Here is a 19,826-nt window from a genome sequence, read left to right as displayed (position 1 = left end):
GGCCTAAGTCAGCCTGCTAACACAAAGTCTTGGTCTCTATGGGAAAACAGTGAACAGATGGTTATAGGATCTTGTAAACAAGTAGCCTTGGTAGAAATTTACCAGCCTGGATAGTCATAGACCTTGTGGATAGGTAGCCTTGGTGGATAGTACCAACTTAGATAAGGACAAGTGATTCATAGACAGAGTCATAGTGACTTGTTCCCTGAACCTGCTCCCAGCATATACCCTGTGCTGGAAGACATCTGTACTCGCCCTGAATACCTATGCTCCTGCGTCATTCCCTTCCCCACATCCTGCCTTTATGTGTTTATAATCCCTGTGTGAAAAAGTAAAAATTACAATTTGATCAGACTATAGACAAATTGTCATTCTTTGCATTTGCCTGTTTTCCCCCATTCTCTTTCAGGTAATCTCCCCAAACCCTATTCAATGCTAAGCTGGATGGAACATTTATACAAAGAAATACTCAGCTATTAAAAACAAGGACAACATGTTTTTACAGTCAAGTAGATGGAAGTAGAACATATCATCCTGAGGTAGGATCCTAGACTCAAAGGGTATGCATGGTATGTACTAACTTATAAGTAGTTATTAGCCATAAAATACAGGATATGCACACTACATGCCACAGACCCAATGAAGCCAAACAAGAAGAAAGTCCCAAGAAGAATGCTTGAATATCACTTAGAAGGGGGATTACTTTAGGCACATGAAGCAGATGAAGTGAGGAACCAGGGTGGAAGAGGGGATAGGGAAGGGAATGAGAGTATTCAGGATCATGTGTGGCAAAAGACATAAGAGAGGGCCAGAAACGCCAGGAGAATAAATAGAATCCTGAAGTTGGTGGGGAAAGTGTGATGGTGGCATGTGGAAGAAATGTTGGAGACCTGAGATTGGGAGGATCATAGAAGTCTATGTGGTCGACTTTAGCTGAGACCCATAACAATGGGGAGACGGAACCTGAAGAGTCTTCCTCCTATAACTAGAAAGAATCCTCAGCAGAGTAATAAGGGCAGCAATACCACCCACTCAATTTTGACCCAAAATTTCCACTGTTTACAAGAAATGCAGTGATAAAGATGGAACAGAGACTGGGGAAATAGCCAACCAATAACTGGCCCAACTTCAGACTTACTCCATGGGCAAGAAACAATCTCTGACACTATTATTGATACTCCATTATGTTTGTTGACAGAAGCCTAACATAACTATCCTCTGTGAGGCTCCAATCAACAGATGACTGAAGCAGATACTCAGAGCCATATATTGGACCAAATCCTAGAAAACTTATGTAAAAGTTGGGAGTTAGGAATGAGGGTCAAAAAGGGGATAAGAACTCTATAGAAAGACCAGAGTCAACTGACCTGGGATCTTGGGACTCTCAGAGACTGAACCAACACCACCACAAAAAAAAAAAAAAATCATACACTGACTAGACCAAGGGATTCCATACATATGTAGTATATGGGCAGCTCCATCTTCAAGTAAATACCCTAACAACTGGAGCAAGGGCTGCCCCTATACCTGTTGCCTGGAATATGTTACCCTAATGGGGCTGCCTTGTCTTGCCTCAGTGGGAGAAGATGTGCCTATCTCTGCAGAGACATGATGTACCAGGAAGGAGGCATACCCAGGGGGACATCATGCTATAAGAAGAGAATGGGAGGGGGATGAAGGCCAATTTTTGAGGGGGAAACGGGTAGGGGGTAGCTTTCAGAATGTAAATTGAATAAAATAAACAAACAAGCAAACAAACAAACTGTAAAACTTTCTCATTGTAATTTTAATCGTGGATTACAATTCTTAACATACAATTTTAATGAGGGAATAGCTGTGCAATTTGTCTTCCTTTTATATAAAACCTAAAAGGGTATTTTTAGGAAGCAAGGTAGTTTGAAGCCTGATGTAGGGTAGATAGAGAATGGAATATTCTTTTTTTATGTGAAGTAACTTTCTTCTCTTAAAGTTCTACAGACTTAGGAAAGTCAAGGTCAAAACAAATTTGTTTAAAATTAGACAATGCAGCTTTCATTAAGTCTTAACTTTTCATGTATATTATCATTTTACAAGGGGGACCAATAGCTATCGACAATTATAGAGGCAGAATCTTTGTGTTTATGAGAGTGCTACTTATTAGACAACACTAAACATTTGTTTTATGAGGTATGTATGGCTATCAAGTAATAAGGAAAAAAGCTTATAAATATTTTTTTTCAGCAGTCATATAAACAATGCCTAATTTGTTTCAACCCATGGGTCTGATATACTAGCATTCTCCTCATTATCTCTCTTTACTATTTTTTCAAATAGTTTATTTAGCATTGCTATTCAATGGCATTTACATAACTCTGAGGAGTAAAGTACATCCAGCAGTCATTTGCTTACTTTTCTTCAGACACAGCACTAAGCAAAATTTTCAGATGTTCATTGCAAAAATTGATAATTATTCTGACAACAATACAAAATGAATTTGTTTAAAGTTGCCACTTGCAGTAAGAGTCTTAATTTCATATGAAACGCAGATGCTATTTTTCCTGTTCTGTTAACCCTATCCTTGTCATCATACACTGTTCTTAACTAAATTTCAGAAGTCTTTGGAGGTGAAAGATTTTATGAATTTGCATTAGCAAAATGATAATACTAATGGGTGTAAAAATTCTACACAGACTGTTTATATTTTGACATTGTTTCAGGCAGTTAGATGAAATGAAGACCCCTAATGGAGGGATGAGGAGAAGGACTGAAGGAGCTAGAGGAGTTTGCAACCCCAGAGGAAGAACAATAATGTCAACCAACCAGACCCCCGCCACATAGCTCCCAGGGACTAAACCACCAACCAAAGAGTACACATGGAGAGATCCATGGCTCCTGCTGCATATGTAGCAAAGGATGAGCTTATCTGGCATCAATGGGAGGAGAGGCCATTGGTCCTGTGAAGGCTTGATACCCCAGCGTAGGTGAATGTTAGGACAATGAGGCTGGAGTGGGTGGGTGGCTTGGGGGAGCACCCTCACAGAAGCAGGGAATGGGAGTAGGATAGGGGGTTTTGGGAGGAGAAACTCGCAAAAGGATAACATTTGAAATGTAAATAGATAAAATAACCAATACAAAGTTTTTTAAAAATTAAGTAAAACAACCAAATTTTAAAACAGATTCATGTATTCTTACTTTGCCCTTGATGTTGTAAGCATTCAGCTGTAGTTTTTATACTTTCTTTAGACAGTACTAAGAAATTATCCTAAGCTTGTAAACATAATTTAGAACACATATGATTAGGCACATTGCATTTATTTAGTTTTCTGTTTGCTATGGTAAAGTATAAGAATGAAAAAGGCTATAAAAAGTATTGCAAAAATTGGATAAATTGTTTACTACAAAATTCATAGAGCTTTAATGTTTCTTTGTATAAGCACATGAACTAATTTTTATTTATGTGTAAATACTTAAGGAAAAGAGATTCATAAGTCTCTGACTTAAATGTTTCAAAAGTTAGAGTTTAAAATTTAAGAAATATATTTTTAAATATCAGTTTATTTAACTTGAAACATATACTTCATAAATATAGTGTGCCGAATGGCCAGGGACAGGTGAGTAGATGATGGTTGGGTTCATCCTCTATATCAGATGTACACAATGTTGAATCCACTCGTGATACCAAATGCAGTAAATTGTGAAGATCTATGCTTTGTGATATTTAGTCATAATTGGCTGTGTTAGCATAAAGGAACAGTTGTTTTGATATCTGACCAGGTGCCATTTATGAGACTATGGACTGGAATTTAATATTTGTTTCTTATGTGAGCACATGAAACTGGGAGGGGGATATGAGGTATGTGAGCAGTACTAGAGACAAGGAGTAAACATTGCAATATGAACGTGATAATGATTGCAATATGTTGTATGCATATAAGACAGTCTCAAAGAATAAATAAAATATATTTAAAAGAATGATTATATATATAATAGATTCCCAAGAGATTATTTGTTTTTTTCTCCCTTTACAGAATATATATATATATATATATATATATATATATATATATATATATATTACTTTATTTTGTTTAAAACATTCAAAATGTTTGTCCTCCTACATGGTCCACCCTCCCCTAGTTCTGCACCACATCCCCCCTCCAATTTGCTTCCGAGAGAGTACTATGTACAACTCTTATCCCCACCTCATCCCTGACAGCATCCCCATTCTCTGGTGCATCAAGTTTCTACAGGATTAAGCATATCCTCTCTCATTGAGTGTAGACGAGGTAGTCCTCTGCTACATATGTGTAGGGACTGCAGACCAACCCATGTGTGCCCCATGGTTGGTGGCTTAATCTCTGGGAGCTCCCAGAGGTCCCAGTTAGTTGAGACTATTGTTCTTAGTAGTTAAGACTATTGTTCTTACCCCTTCAGATCATTCAGTTCTTCCCCTTTTTCTTAGGGATCTCAGACCACAGTCCAATGATTGGCTGCAAGTATCTGCATCTGTATCAGTCATCTGCTGGTCGAGCCTCTCAGAGAACACTATGCTAGGCTCCTGTCAACAAGCACAACATCACATCAGTAATAGTGTTAGCGTTTGGTGGCTGAGCATGGGAAGAAGTCCAAATTGGACTGGTCACTGGATGGCCTTTATTTCACTCTCTGCGCCAGTTCATAGCAACTTTATTTGCAATAACCAAAAGCTGCAAACAACTCAGATGTCCCTCAATCGAAGAATGGTTTCAGAAAATTTGGTTCATTTACACAATGGAGATCAGATTTGGCAGGCAAATAGACATAACTAGAAAATATCCTGTAAATGTCAGACACACCAGGAGAGAGCATAGGAGCCCATTACAGATGCTTGTGGGCCATTGGTGGTTGCTGGGTATTGAACAAAGGGCCTCTGAAAGATCAATCAGTGTTCTTAACCTCTGAGCCATCTCTCCAACCATTGGACTGAGCACTGGGGTCCCCAATGGAGGAGTTAAAGAAAGAACTGAAGGAGCTGAAGGGGTTTGCAACCCCATAGGAAGAACAACAATATCAACCAACCAAAACCCCAGAGCTCCCAGGGTCTAAACCACCAACCAAGGAGTATACATGGAGAGACCCATGGCTCTAGCTGCACATGTAGCAGAGGATAGACTTGTTGGGCATGAGTAAATGGAGAGGTCCTTGGTCCTGTGAAAGCTTGATGCCCCAGTGTAGGGGAATGTCAGGGCAGGGAGGCAGAAGTGGGTGGATGAGTGGGGGAGCACCCTCATAGAAACAGAGGGAGGGGAGATGGAATAGGAGGTTTCTGGAGGGAAACGAAGAAAGAGGATAACATTTGAAATGTAGATAAAGAAAATATCCAATAAAATACCCATTATAAAACCCACAGACCATGTGAAGCTTAACAAGAAGGAAGGCCCAAGTCTCAACAACACTCAGAAGGCAGGCAGAGTGAGGGTGAGACCTGAGTGGGAGAAGTGAGAGGGAGGGTAAATGATAGGGGTGGGATCAGATATGGGAGGAAACAGGAGAGAAGTCCAGAGTGTCAGGAGAATTGATGGAAATCTTCAGCACTGTAGGGTAGGGGAAAGGGGAACCTCTAGATGGTCCCAGAGACCTGGAATGTGAGAGGCTCCAAAGACTCAGTGGGGATAACCTTAGCCAAAATGCCCAACAGTAGGGAAATGGAACCTGAAGTGACTACCTCCTATAGAGGTTATGGCCCCCAATTCAGGCATGGGGCTAACTACTCATCTTCAAATTTTTTAACCCAAAATTGTTCTTTTCTAAAAGAAATCCAGAAAATATATTTTTGTGATATATATCTTGGTTATGTTTTTTCCTACCCCAACTCTTCAGACATATTTCTAACATAACCCTCTTTTCTGAATCTACACCTTTCTTTTTTATTATTATTAATCTTTTTCTACAGTTCAGTCATTATTCCCTTCCCAGTCTGCCCTCTGACTGTTCCTCATCCCATACCTCATTTCCTGTCTCCATGAGAATGTCCCCACACTCCACTCCCACCCTACCATACCTCCCCACTCCCTGGGGCCTTAGGTTTCTTGGTAGGGTTAGGTGCATCTTCTCTCACTGAGGCCAGACCAGGCAGGCAGTCCTCTGCTATATATGTGTCAGAGCCTCATATCAGCTGGATCCACATCCCTCTTTATATATAAGTCCACTTAATAGTTCTTCCAAATAATAGGGCCTCCATTACCTATGTGACTCCACCCTGTCTTGGCTTGATAACCTATAGACACTTTCTTTCTTTGATCAGCTTAAGAATACTACCAGATGTTCTGCTGCCTCTAGACAGTGGCTGTTAGGCCCACTGATTTATCTACAGTTCACAGCTTCTCATCTCATCTTTTCTGAAACATCACTGTCTCTATGAAAAACTACAGGGACTATAGAATAAAAAAAGTACCCTGAAATCATATGTGCATAAACAACTCTATACTGACTATAATGTCTGTGTGTGTGTGTGTGTGTGTGTGTGTGCGCGCGCGCGTCTGTGTGTAACAGAAATAAAAAGATCATCAATTTAAGGTGGAAATAGGGCAAAGCATGGGTTAGAAGAGGGAAAATGATGGGGAAGTATTACAATTATACTTCATTTTAAAACATTTTATATAAGAAAATAAAAACAAAGTAGTGCTGTTGGGACTAGTGAGCTGTCTCCATGGGACAAAGTACTTAAAGTAAGAATGCCTTACAAGTGACAGCGTGTCCATTTTGCTTTAATATATTTCATTGCTCTTTGTACTCCTTAGCACACCATGCATTTTAACTACCAAGTCTTATTATTCTGTAAATAATGTATAAGTTTTGCAAAAGAAAATATTTTTTTCCTTTAAGTCTACTGCTCAGTTTTCAACTTCCATATGAAAGCTTATAATATCGTAAGCTGTCTATACAAATGAATGTTCCTTCAAAGCAGCCATGACAAAAATGGTTATCTACATAATAATTATGACAAGAAATTAGGTTTGAACAAGTAAGTATAAGAATCATGAAACAACACCAATGCTAACAACAGTTTAAAGAGCGAACTAATGGACATAAATAAAAATATTTAATTTATTTTCTAATCTCTTGCTCAGAAATAGGAGAATAAATTCTATTTTTCTGTGAGCAATAACAAGTAGGAGGCTACCATGATACATCTACATTTCATCACTTAATAGATGCTTCTTAAACCTTATTCTCCTATTTCTCTTGAGTCTCTCTGCACCACACTAGTACCTCCTCAGATTTTAGTATGTCTCACATCAAACTGCTTTGATAATTACATTAATTAAACTTCCTCTTGACTGTCCATCTTCAGGAAATTCTGTGCCCACTCTCGTCCTGTAGTTTGATACTTACAGTCAACTAGCTGCTTAGTATAGTTGGAGATAATCCTTCAAGTGTGCATGTTCTCTTTCCTGTGGTCCCTTGACTACTTTGCTCATTGGGTGCTTACTATCACTAGGTTACAAATACCTTATCCTAGTTTTCTGTGTTCATTTCACCAGTTATTATCAACTCATAATGTCATATTAAAAGACTCATCTACAGCAAATGGAGTTTAATCAACTCTATTAGTTATATAATACCAACAGCTCCCAAATAACTGAGGCAGGGCCCTATAGATTTATTTAATCTGCTCTGGTACATTATTGGGGGAATTTCCCCTAATTTAATTTTTTTCTGCCATTATACTGTTAATTCCACAGCTGTGTTCCCCAAGTACATGCATTTTGAGTCTTCCTGAGTTATTTCTGTTTCATCAGCTTGTCCTCAGTTTCCATATCATTTGGGCATATGCTCCTGGTCCATCATGTCTAATGGAGATATTCTGTCTTCCTTCTCCTTCCCCTCCTCTCTCCTTCCTCCTCTTAAATATCTACTTGACATTACCAGTCAGGTACCTGAAACACTCCTCCTTCTATTCTCCCCACTAATTGGCTTTTAATCACCTTTATTTAATAAATAGTTTTAAATTTAGAGGAAACCTTACATAGTTGACGATCTGCTCATGGGGGCAAGAAGATCTTCAGGGCTAGTACTTTGAATACATAGTTGCATGAGACCAACACCAAACAATCTACAGCTCGTTAGAGCATGATAACTTTTATTTTATTTCTGGAAGATTGTATTATCATATCTGTCACCTTTGAAACAAAGTGAACTTACTTTAATATGTCTTAGTTGCTATTCTATTACTGTGAACAAACAGTATGACAAAGTCAACATCTTAAGAAAATATTTAGTTTGGACTTAATCACAGTTTTTGATGGTTAGACCATTGCCATCATGTTGAAAGCAGATAGGCATGGTTCTGGAGCAGAAGCTATGAGCTTTGCATCTGGATCTATGGACAACAGGTCATAAAAGCAACATTGAGCTTGACATGGACCAGAAACCTCATAGCCCTACCCTAGTAACATAACTACTTTAACAAGATCATACCTCCTCCAACAAGGTCCCACCTCCTAATGCATCCCAAAAAGCTCCACTAAAGCAGAAATACAGCATTCAAAGATATGAGAATTTCAGCCCTTTCTCACACAAACCAATCATTGCAGTATATAAAATTATATATACCTATTCTGAATGTCTTCAGATCATAATATCAAGCTACAGGCAGCATAACTTGTGTGGTTATGATAGGCATATACAGAGGGTCATTAGAAAAAGTTTATAGCAATCATTTTAATGCCTTAGGAATTATTTGAGCTATCATTTAAATTATAAGTAAAGTAGTTTTAACCACACAGTTAACACTACTTGAAGTGTGAAAATAAAAACAAAAGTTCATTAGTGACACGTTAAAATTATAAAAAAAAAATATTGCCTTATGAAGATTTTTCCATGGGATTTGTAATTGCTACTTGATCTTTTCATTAATTTTTAAAACTGTGCTAGGTATTTGGGACAATGTTATAACTATTGTCAAGTGTATCAATTTTCACCTATTTATGAATGGAAAATTCTTTTCTTTCAGTTGTTTTTATAAAAGGTGGTATGTATAAATATCATATGTCAAATGGTTTGATGATGGGAATCTAATGATAGCTTTTCTGTTTCTCTTCCACATGCATTTTCATCTTCACATTTCTAGTGATTATCCCTATCAATAAGCAATCTCTTCCATCAATGTCATAGAGCAACCTTACATTGTGTTACTTACAGGTTAATCTACCAGCCACCGGTTTGGTTTGTATAGTTTGAATGTTTCTGCTTTGTATGTCCTGCATGAAACAGCTTGCATTCAGTCAGTATCATTATTCTAATATGTTAAAGACAAAGCAATTTGTGAAGAAATTCCAGCTGGCATAATGCAAACATCAGCATTATGAGATGTGAGATGAATTTCTGTGGAAGCATGAATATAACCCTCTTTATATTATACTTACTAATATTGTTCCTCTATAGTTTATTGCTTTTTTACCATTTTGTTTTGTTCTCACTCTTTGAATAATGCTGTAATGTGGAAAAACCCATCATCAAGTGAAATTACCAGCTTTTTCCTTAGAATAGAAACTTGTTATTTTGATGGACTGATAAAGATATGGGAGACAATTATCAGGCTTAAGGTCTCTCTTTTGGCAATATTCCAGGAATTTTGTGATAAACTTCATTACCTCTAAGTATCAGTATTAAGCATTGTTTTTAAATACCAACTTTTCCCTGGTCATTGAAATTATTTTCAACATGTTGAAATTCCTTCTATAGGTGAGTGATACAGAGACAATGAAAATAATTCATTTCTGTTTTACCATCTATAGAGCCAGTTCTCAATACCACACTATAAATGTTTTTGAACTGTTTTTATAATGATGAGGTTCTTGTTGTCTGTATGGCAGGATCTTTATTATAGAACCATTGGATAGCAATAGGAATGACATCTCAGTGTGAGGTAATAACAAACAAACAAAAAAGAAAAACAAAACAAACAAATAAACAAAAAACTCTGAGGGATTTCTAACTGTCCTTGAGCAAGTCTTATCTGTAAAGTACTAGTCACAGTTTTGTGATCTTGTTTTAATGATTGTCAAGGTTAAAAGTAGTAAGATGCTTAGGAAGAATTAAAAGAAACCAAGAATTTAATTTTGTACACATGGGTGCAAATATGTCAAATTAGCTATCTTCCATATATATTATTGTACTAGATTTGTGGCAGTTATTTGAGACTTATGAATATGTTTGTAGATATATCCTAATCCATTAACATAAACAATGTCTTGAATGTTGATTTTAGATACTTATAAGTATAAGTGCAATTAGTTATTTCAGAGAATACAGAAGTTCATCAGTCACTAAAGTTCGCAGTTTGAGAGACAACCATTTTCATAATTATTTCAGTTGAAATTTTACAGAGCATGTTAATCTACACTAAGAAGAGTTTACATCTTCTGAAAAGAAAGAGTCACTTTCACTATCAAATGTGAAATGGCGTGACCCTCACATCAATGCATTTAATTCTGAAAATGTAATTATAGGCACTTAATGAGAAGAAAGTCAGATTAATTGCTTAACTGTTTCTATTTCCTCCACTGGTGTCCTTGAGCAACCTGATTTTGGTATTGATGACATTCAATAGAAGAATAATTAACATTGCTCTAAATGGTTATCTTTTGAAAAGCAGGAGCATTACTCTTTAAATTGCCTTTCAGTTAGAAATAAAACTTTACACTTGTGAATATAAGTAAATTTAGCATGTTCCACACTTACTTCTTGCATTGCAACTTTGGCCCCTAATAATTGAGACCACTATGATTCTTTAATACAGTAGCTATTATTAAGAAACTGTATTGCTTTGGATTTTCTCCTCTAAGAGAAGAATTCTGTCTAAAAACTTAGTCTTATAATATAGCTTCTCAATTTGATTTTGCTTTGTAAATTAAACTACAATCCATACAGCAAGGTTATAAAGTAATAATATATATCACAATTATCTCAAAAATTTATAGAATGAATTTTAGTTGCTTTATATTGTAGAGCTCATATTTTAAATGTCCATTTTAATATTAGTCCTCTAATTTTTGGTGCTAAATGATCACCATCAACAATGGGTGTTTCATCGACTGTGTGCTCAGTAAAACTTTCCAGTAGGACTGTTCACTTTTCATTGCAACATAGAAGAAATAGAGCATAGACAACTTGTCCTGACAATTTCTACTCTCTGCAAAGAGCACCTTTTTTTCTTATTTGTGTGTACACAAAAAGGTGGTATTTAATTTCCTCTCAACTCCAAAAGTCAGTGTCTTATTTATTCTAGAATTTCAAACTGATGTTTCTGACATTTTTTACCACAGAGTCTATAATAGAATGTTAATCTATTAATAACACTTCTGTCTTAAAACAGTTATTTTTGGGTTGATGAATTTATGGGAAATATTATTTATATTCAACTTTAAATTTAAACACCTTGACATAATAATGACTTCAAATGGTTAAAATGTTTTTATTAAAGGTGCTAAAGTACAACCTATAAATCCAGAGCTTAAAATCTGGGACAGCATGATCTTATATTTATGAACAGTATGCCCTACGAAAGAAGATTAACTTTTTATTTAATATCTCCTTGTAATTTGAATTTTGAAGCAAAATTAGTCAATTTAGAGAATTAGATTTACAATGAAGTACATTTTCCATATTACCATTAAGAATAAATACATTAATTTTTGTGTATCATGTGACAATAAAGACTTTCTCCACCTATAATAGTTATTCTAATTGATAAGGTGAAAACAATCAAGAATTACCTAAAAGAATAAGTTATGAATTTTCTACATAAGGTTGACCAGTGACCCTATCTATTAGAGATTATATTCTTTACTTAAATTTGAATATGAAGGTTCTGCCAGAAACTGGAGTGCCCCATTCCCAGATTTGGGGCCAGACTATACAATACAGGAGAAATCTAGCTGAGTACTATATGTATATAAATTCACTCTTTTTGACATTGACTGTGGATGTGATGTGAATATGATTTGTCAAGCCTCCACCACTATGACTCTCCTACAATGATGGCCTGCAATGTGAAATATTCATCTACAATAAACCCTTTCTTCAGTATGCACCTTTATTTTTTGTATTTTAACACAGTAATATAACTCAAATAAACACATATCCTTTAAATATAATTTCAATTTTTGAATTAAATTGTCATAGACAATTTATTTTTAGTTGTTGTGATATCATTTAGAATAGAAATATATTAAAAGAAGTGAAAGTAGAGACAAAGGTAACAGAAAGAGTGACATAGGAACACATATAATACTAAGGAGTAGAACAGATAAAAGGTGGAAGGTCTAAGGTTACTAAAGAAGAGAAACTGAAATCGGTCCATTTGAAGTGTGGGTTGGTGGTAGTGTGGGTTGGTGGATTATGTTTAGATTTTACTGACATTATTGTGCAAGCAGAATTTCCCTACTAATTAGGAAATACTTATTGTTCTCCCTCCAGCTCTCAGATCTTTGCCCTTGTTCTGGTCCTGAGAAAGCATGTCATTAGTACAGCAGTGATAGCTAACTTCCACATGTGTTCTTCTTAACTAAAAGCTAATTGCTTGAAGTTTTGTGAAATACTAAGCAAAGAAAAGAAAACATGTTTTGGCTAGTTAGTTAACTAGTCTGATTAATAAGTCTGATTAATGTATAACTAAGGAATTTTCTCCCAAATATAAGACTTTGGGAGTACAAAGTTACATTTGAAGTTGGCTTAATTACCTGTCTCATTAAAATTCAAAAGTTACATTTCATTTCAAGATATTAGTAATCAGCAAACATGGTGGTTACTGAAGTAAGAAGAAAAAGGGCACTAAGTATTTCTTGTGAGTCAGTGAAAATCTCTATAATTTCTACACCTAATTTTCTGTGACATGAAAATGAGGACAATTTTTTATATTTTAAAAGCTTAACTTTTGCCAATTCCTTTCTTTTGAACAAATCAAGTAATATTTACTGCCACTGTTTGAAAGAACATGCCTTTTACAGTGAAATATGAAATACCCTCCTCAAAAAATGCCAGTACAAAGGGAAAATGCATTATTAACTGAAGTTGATTCAGGAAAACCTTTCTAATAACATCTTTTATTCTGCATGGTAAAGGAAAGTCAAATTCTATAACAGAAGAATAATTGTTAAACAAATACTGAAATAAATAACTAAGAAGTAAGTGCCTCCATGTATAAAATAGAAGTGGCTCTTGAAATACAGAAGAAAGACAATATGGAGATATTCCTTAGCATCAGAAGAGGCATTAAATTCTCACATTTCCATGGAAATATAACAAGGGTAAAATGGAATGGAAATCTCTTTCTAGACATATGGACATAAAGTAGTTTATAATAAAACAGTTTATATATTATGAGAAGGGTGGGTATAAGCATTTCTTAAAAGAATTATGAAGCAATTGTCACCAGACACTGCACATAATGAGAAAAATATAGGGACAACGAAGATCTCATAAACAGATTCTATTATATATTTCATACTTCTGTTAATCTCATAAAATACACTTATTTAAAGGAATATTTAAGAAAAATTTATACTATTTCATTTTGGTTAGTGAAAAAATTTTAGTGTTTAAAAGCAACAAAATTTAATTATTTTAAAAGTATATTAAACCATAGGATAAGACAGGAGACAGGAAGTGCTTTTACTATCAAAGAAAAACTTGTAAATCCCAAGATTTTCAGTAATCAAATGCTATTATTTTCACTGAATATGGAAACAAGTTAGTGTCCATAAAGTCCAATCAATATTTCCTAGATAACAGAATGAGGAAAGATTTGGGTTAAGTGAAATTTTAGGTAAAGGATGAATTAACATGTAACTGTATTTTTCAGTGTATACATTTGACTGAAGTTGGAGATTTCACGGATTTGTTTGTTTTGTTGTTATGAGACAGTATCACCTGTAACATCACCTAGGCAAAACTTGCCACATAACAACAGATGACCAGGACTCCTCATCTTCTGTTGCAGCTTTCCAATATCTGGGATTACAAGGTCTGGGATTACAGCCCAGCGTCTGAAATAAATGGGTTTGTGTTCATGTTATTCCTCTTGCCTTTCTGAATATAATAATCAAAGTTTCTGTACATAAACCCAGATGGTATAAAAATTATATATATATAATAGTATATTATTTATATTACTATTGCATGACATATTTAAATGTTAATTTATTAAACTTTTTAGCATTAGTATCAAACATTGAGTGATGTAAACCATTTTTTCTACTGCTGAAATATATCACTTTCTAAATAATTATTTTTTGTGTTAATCTTTTTATATTAGCTTAAATATATTTGTAATACACAAATGTATATATTTAATAAAAATAGCAATTAAGAATATGTTATAACTTTGAGAGGTGAGAGACATAGGAGAAGTTGTCAGGGGGATGAAGATGTGCAATTGATATAGATATATTGTTCAAGTGTTAACTCCTTGGTAACAACAAAAAAAAATGAATGCAGTAGAATTTATGAACTATTATCATAAGAACAAAAGAGGCAATAGATTACTATTTAAGGCTTCATCTACTGATGAAATTAGGAAGAAATCCTGTGAGCTATGTAGATATTTTCTCTGATTTTAGTAAAACACCAATGGAAAAGTCATATTAGGACTCAAGGTGTAGGTTACAATTAGACAAATTGAAAATAGCCTAGTGTATGAGTGCCCAGTGGGTAAGTACTACTTTGCATAGAAGTAAAGTACTACATGTTTCAAGAGCTAAGGAATAAAGTTTGGAATAGTTTGGATCATAAAGAAATGATAAGCATTTGGAGAGACATTTCTGTTTAATTTCATTTTAGAATTACATAATATATACATAAATTGAAATATGCTAATCCACCATATATAAAATAATAATGTTTACATTCAATTTTAAAAGTTAATTAAAAATAACTGGAAATAACTAGAATCCATAATTCCACTTCCTTGTTGTAGATGACACAAGTGATTATAACAGTGAAGCATTAAAGACAAATTGAATTAAGAGAAACAGAAGGAGCACCTGTATTCAGACATTCTGACAGAAAGCATTAGCAGAGTTGTAGTTTCTTATATAAATGTCACCTGAGGGAACAGATTGCCACAGACCTTAGTAATTGTAGAGGGATCAGATTCCTGTCTAGTCACCTTCTACATGACCATGAGACATTCTATTCAGATTTGTAGTGATTTATAACTGGTGAATAACTGCTATAGCTCATCCTCAAGCTAGGCTTGCATATTCATAGATGTGATGAGGACAATTGCTTTCGCAAAGGCTTTGAAAAGACAGAGTGTATGATCTCATCTGCATCCATCAACCATGGTTTAAGAAATAACATATTTTTTTCTAGAAGCCTTGATTTATCAACCTACAAATATGGGGTCTAGAGAGAAAAGGGGTTTATGCATATATATTTTTTCCTAAGGTGTGACAATTTGACTTGATTTAATATTTCTGACATTTTGCTTCATCAAATTGCAATCACTGAGAGATTTGATTGTGCAAAAAGTTCATAATAATTACAGTGAAATGAGGAAATGAGCTCATCCATTCATAGAAAAGTAAATATATTTGAGGTGTCACCTGAATACAAAGTAGTGTGTTCTAGTTTTAGCATCCTAGCAAAGGTCATGCAGGGTTTTCATCTTGAGATGGAAATGATTCATACTTCAACTCAAAAAACTATCCAGATCCTATGAAATCATGAAGAAATTGGTAGTAATGCTTCAGACAGGATAACATTGCAGAGATTTTTAGACTTTCTAAATAAGCTTCAAAGCAGAAGAAGTAAGGATTTTGCTAGGGACAGTATATCATGGTATAATTTTCTTGAATGAGTCATGCCACTGTAGAATACTTTTCCTAAATGATGTTCCTTTACTATAAGTGCTCATAAGTAAATGCAGAAAACAGTTGATGATTTTCTCCAATCTGCACAACTGTGCACCAGTGGGTGACAAATGAATTAAATTTAGAGCTTCTGTTCTTTGATAAGTATAATCTACAACAGAGTGTTTCCAGACTAGACAGAATAACATAGCTACCTGTTATGTTTAGTAATTACAAAGCATGAAATTTGATGACAGGGTAGCTCTGAGTCATCATAAGTTGGCAATACAAAGGAATTTTATATAAAAATAATTCTGAGTGTTTCAAATTGCACAATGATAGTGCACTAGTGTTTGTAGACTGCCAAGTACTAAGGATAGATGTTCTGACTGATCTGTTGCCTAAGCTGTAATTAGAAGTTTTAGTTCTTTCTGTATGAAGCCAGAACTTTACTTTAAAATGACTTAATGAACTTCATATATCATAAATTGTGCAGATAGGAAACATAGATAATTTTAGCAACTATAGACTCTATTGTCATTAGTAATGAAGTGATTTCCCTTAAAGCCCTTGCTTGTAAAACTCATTTGATCCTAAGAAATAAATAATTGGAGTTTTGTCTAATTGTAGCACTTTTTAATTGACTTTTTTGTTACCTGGTATTATTATGTAGCTCTAGCTAGCTTTCAAATCTTTGTAGGCCAGGCTGCACTTGAACTTACAGTTAACAGATACGTGCCTTCTGCTGCCTCCAGAGAGCTAGGATTTAAATTGTGTGGCACCCGGGTCTGACCCTCCACTCTTATTCTTATCACATTTAGTGAGATTCTAAAATTACCAGATGATATAAAAAGCAATATAAAATGTTTAACTCTCAAAAGAGAAAGGTAGATGAAATCCAAGGCCCCAAAGCAGGTTTTTTAATGGAAGATTGTCAAATGATTTGTGAGAAAACATTAAAGTTTGATAACCATCAGAAATGATAATTGTGGTGTTTTACTTTGGGTAAATGTGATTAATCCTGAACATACAAAATGAAAACTACACTGTTATGCTCTGCAATGTCTATGCAATATATGCACATTCTAGTACTATACAGCTTTTGGCCATACAGACATGTTTATGGTAGTAGATACTCTCCAAAGCCTGTGAAATCCTAGCCAAACAAAACAGTAGTTGTAATAAAATAAGCTTATTGGTAGAATTTCTGTAGAGAATAAAAGCATATAGGAGATACTAAAGCCAAATTTGAGATCATTAGAAAAGATATCCCTAGCATGTAATATCAAAAGCCCATTTAAAAGGGCTTTACCAGTGAGTTTTAGGATGGAAACAAATGGTGGTGAAATACCTTTGTATAATATTCATGCTCCTGTATTGAGAGAGAAAAGTTTTTAGAAGATCAAAGGAAGTTTAGTAGATTTCAAGCAAAGAATTACAGACTCATCAATATACTTATCATTTATACGTAGAAAATTTACTACCTCTATTGTCAAATATCACATAAAGATAATGGAAACACTCATTGATTTTAGATGGAAACACAGATCGATTAATTCATGGATGTATAAATAAATACATCATAATAAATAATAAATACAGGGCTTATCAGGATGATCAAAATATCTGAGTATACTTCCAAAGATTTTACAGAACATATTTTATGAACAAGAACCAAGATTTTTTTCTTTCTCCACCTAATGAGTGCTAGGATGCAAGCATATGTCACAATGGTTGACTTATATTAATTTCTAAGTATTGTATAGAATAAGATTCAATGAAACCCAAGTTAGGAGAATGTGTTTTAGTCACTCTTAAGTACACTGCAACATCACAAACCATAATATTTGAGTGACAGACCTGTTTACTTTGCATCATGGTACACATTTTATACATTTATAATGTTTTCCCTATATTTAACTGCTTATTCATTGGCACAGAAATCACAGCTTATTGACATGCCTTTCTTTTATCCTATGACCCTTCACTATTCCTTTTTGCTTTATTTATTTTGCATCTGTGATATTAAATCTTACTATTTTGTAAATTTCTCCAGTTCCAGAATCATCTGGAAATGTTTTTTTTTTATTGTTATGTTCACCCAGAAAATATCAATTAAGATTCAATTATTCTGAAGTCTGTATATATTTCAAAAGTAGAATTGACAGGATCGCAAATTATCTTGTCTTGGTGCTATAAATCAGTAATTTGTTTGTACGAGCATGTTGCTGCTTGCTTAACTGGGTTCATGTGTTGTATCTTTCACTCTTACTCTGAATGGGAGTGTGCATGAGTGTGAGCATGTGTGTGTGTGTGTACATACATACATGTGCATATGTGTGTGATTATGTGTGGAGGCAGGAAGTCAATTTGGCATATCATTCCTTGGTTAAGGTCAATTTGGTTATTGAATTTGGATCTTTTGCATGTCTGTGACTTAAAATGTTAGGGACAGCAGAGAAATACAGAGGGTCAGGAAATTGAATAGAAACATGTAGAAGTGGGGTATGGAGAACTGAGGGTAGCCACTAGAAAGTCCCAGACACAAGGGAAGTAGGAGGCATTCAGGACCTAACATGGTTGACTTTAGCTGAAATACCCAACAAAGAGGAGATACAATGTAGGAGGAGCTTGGGTGGGAGGAGTAAAGAGAGAAAGAGGAAAAGGAAGAGGAGGAGCTAGAGAGAGCAGATATAGGAGCGATGGAGAGCCAGGCAGGTATGGAGAGCAGTAGTAGGTAACAACTTTTATTTAGGTTAGCTAATTGAGAAACAACTCTCTTTATATGGACATATTGTTTTCGAGCATTACCAAACATATTAAGCTTTGATTAATCTTTAAGCATTAGAGTATCATTTTCTTAAGCAATGCCCAGCCTTGAAGAGGCAGCATGGAAGATTGGCAAAGCCATCTCCCACGCTGGCGTCTTGTGGGTGGCAGGGCTGGTGTTTCTGGCTAGCCGTTTCTAGCTGCAGCACATAAGTGGCCTCTGGCCATGGACATGCCGGCTGAGGTAGGCAGAGTCACTGCAGCTTAGATAGTAGGCATGACCAGCGGTCGTTTTAAATAATTACTTCAACAACACAACCTATAGAGACCACCTCCTGTAAATAGGCATGGTGCCCAGTTGAGGGAAGGAGCCACCTAACCATCTCAAAATTTTTAACAGAAATGTTCTTATCCAAAGGAAAGATGGATAAAAAACGGAAGAGAGACTGAAGGAAAAGCCATACAGAGATCTCCCCAACTAGGGATCCATCCTATCTGCAGACACCAAACACAGACACTATTATTGATGCCAAGAAGCACTTGCTGACAGGAGCATGGTATGGCTGTTTCCTGAGAGGTTCTACTAGCACCTGACTAATACAGATGCACATACTCACAGCCAACCATAAGATTGAGCCTGGTAACCTCAATGAAAGAGCTTGGAGAAATACTGAAGGAACTGAAGGGGATTGCAACCCCATAGGAAGAACAATATCAACTATACTGACCACCCAGAGTTCTCAAGTACTAAACCTCTAAGCAAAGAGTATACTTGGAGGAATCGATGGAGCCAGATAAATATGTAGCAGAGGATAGCCTTATCTGGCTTCAGTGGGAAGGGAGACATTTGGTACTGTGGAGGCTTGATGCCCCAGAGTAGAGGGATATTAGAGCAGTGAGGCAGGAGTGAGTGAGTGGGTGGAGGAACACCCTCATAGAGGCAAAGGGGAGAGGGGAGAAGGGAGATAGGATGTAGGGTTTGTAGAGAGGAGAGCAGGAAGAGGGATATCATTTGAAACGTCAACAAATAAAATTATTAATAAGAAATGTAAGCTAGTTGATTTATTTGATCATTAAGGACAATGAATCCCTTGAATTGACTATTCTAAGCTGAGATGACAAGCAAGTATCATCACACCTTGAATTGTTTCATCTTATTTTGAGATTAAAACATCAAATCTCACTTTTGTTTCTTCTCTAAAACCATCTCTTCTGTATTTATGGCCTCTCTTCCCTCAGTAA

At 35.3% G+C, this 19,826-nt stretch overlaps 1 pseudogene; it reads left to right on the top strand.

The window, feature by feature from the left end:
- Positions 1 to 19,464, top strand: part of LOC114620715 — a 111,571-nt pseudogene extending 92,107 nt beyond the window's left edge.
- The last annotated feature ends 362 nt before the right edge of the window (positions 19,465 to 19,826 follow it).

The sequence above is a fragment of the Grammomys surdaster genome, unplaced genomic scaffold (genome assembly GCF_004785775.1).
Source record: "Grammomys surdaster isolate TR1022 unplaced genomic scaffold, NIH_TR_1.0 170, whole genome shotgun sequence".
Lineage (NCBI taxonomy): Eukaryota > Metazoa > Chordata > Mammalia > Rodentia > Muridae > Grammomys > Grammomys surdaster.
This window is presented reverse-complemented; position numbering and strand designations above follow the sequence as displayed.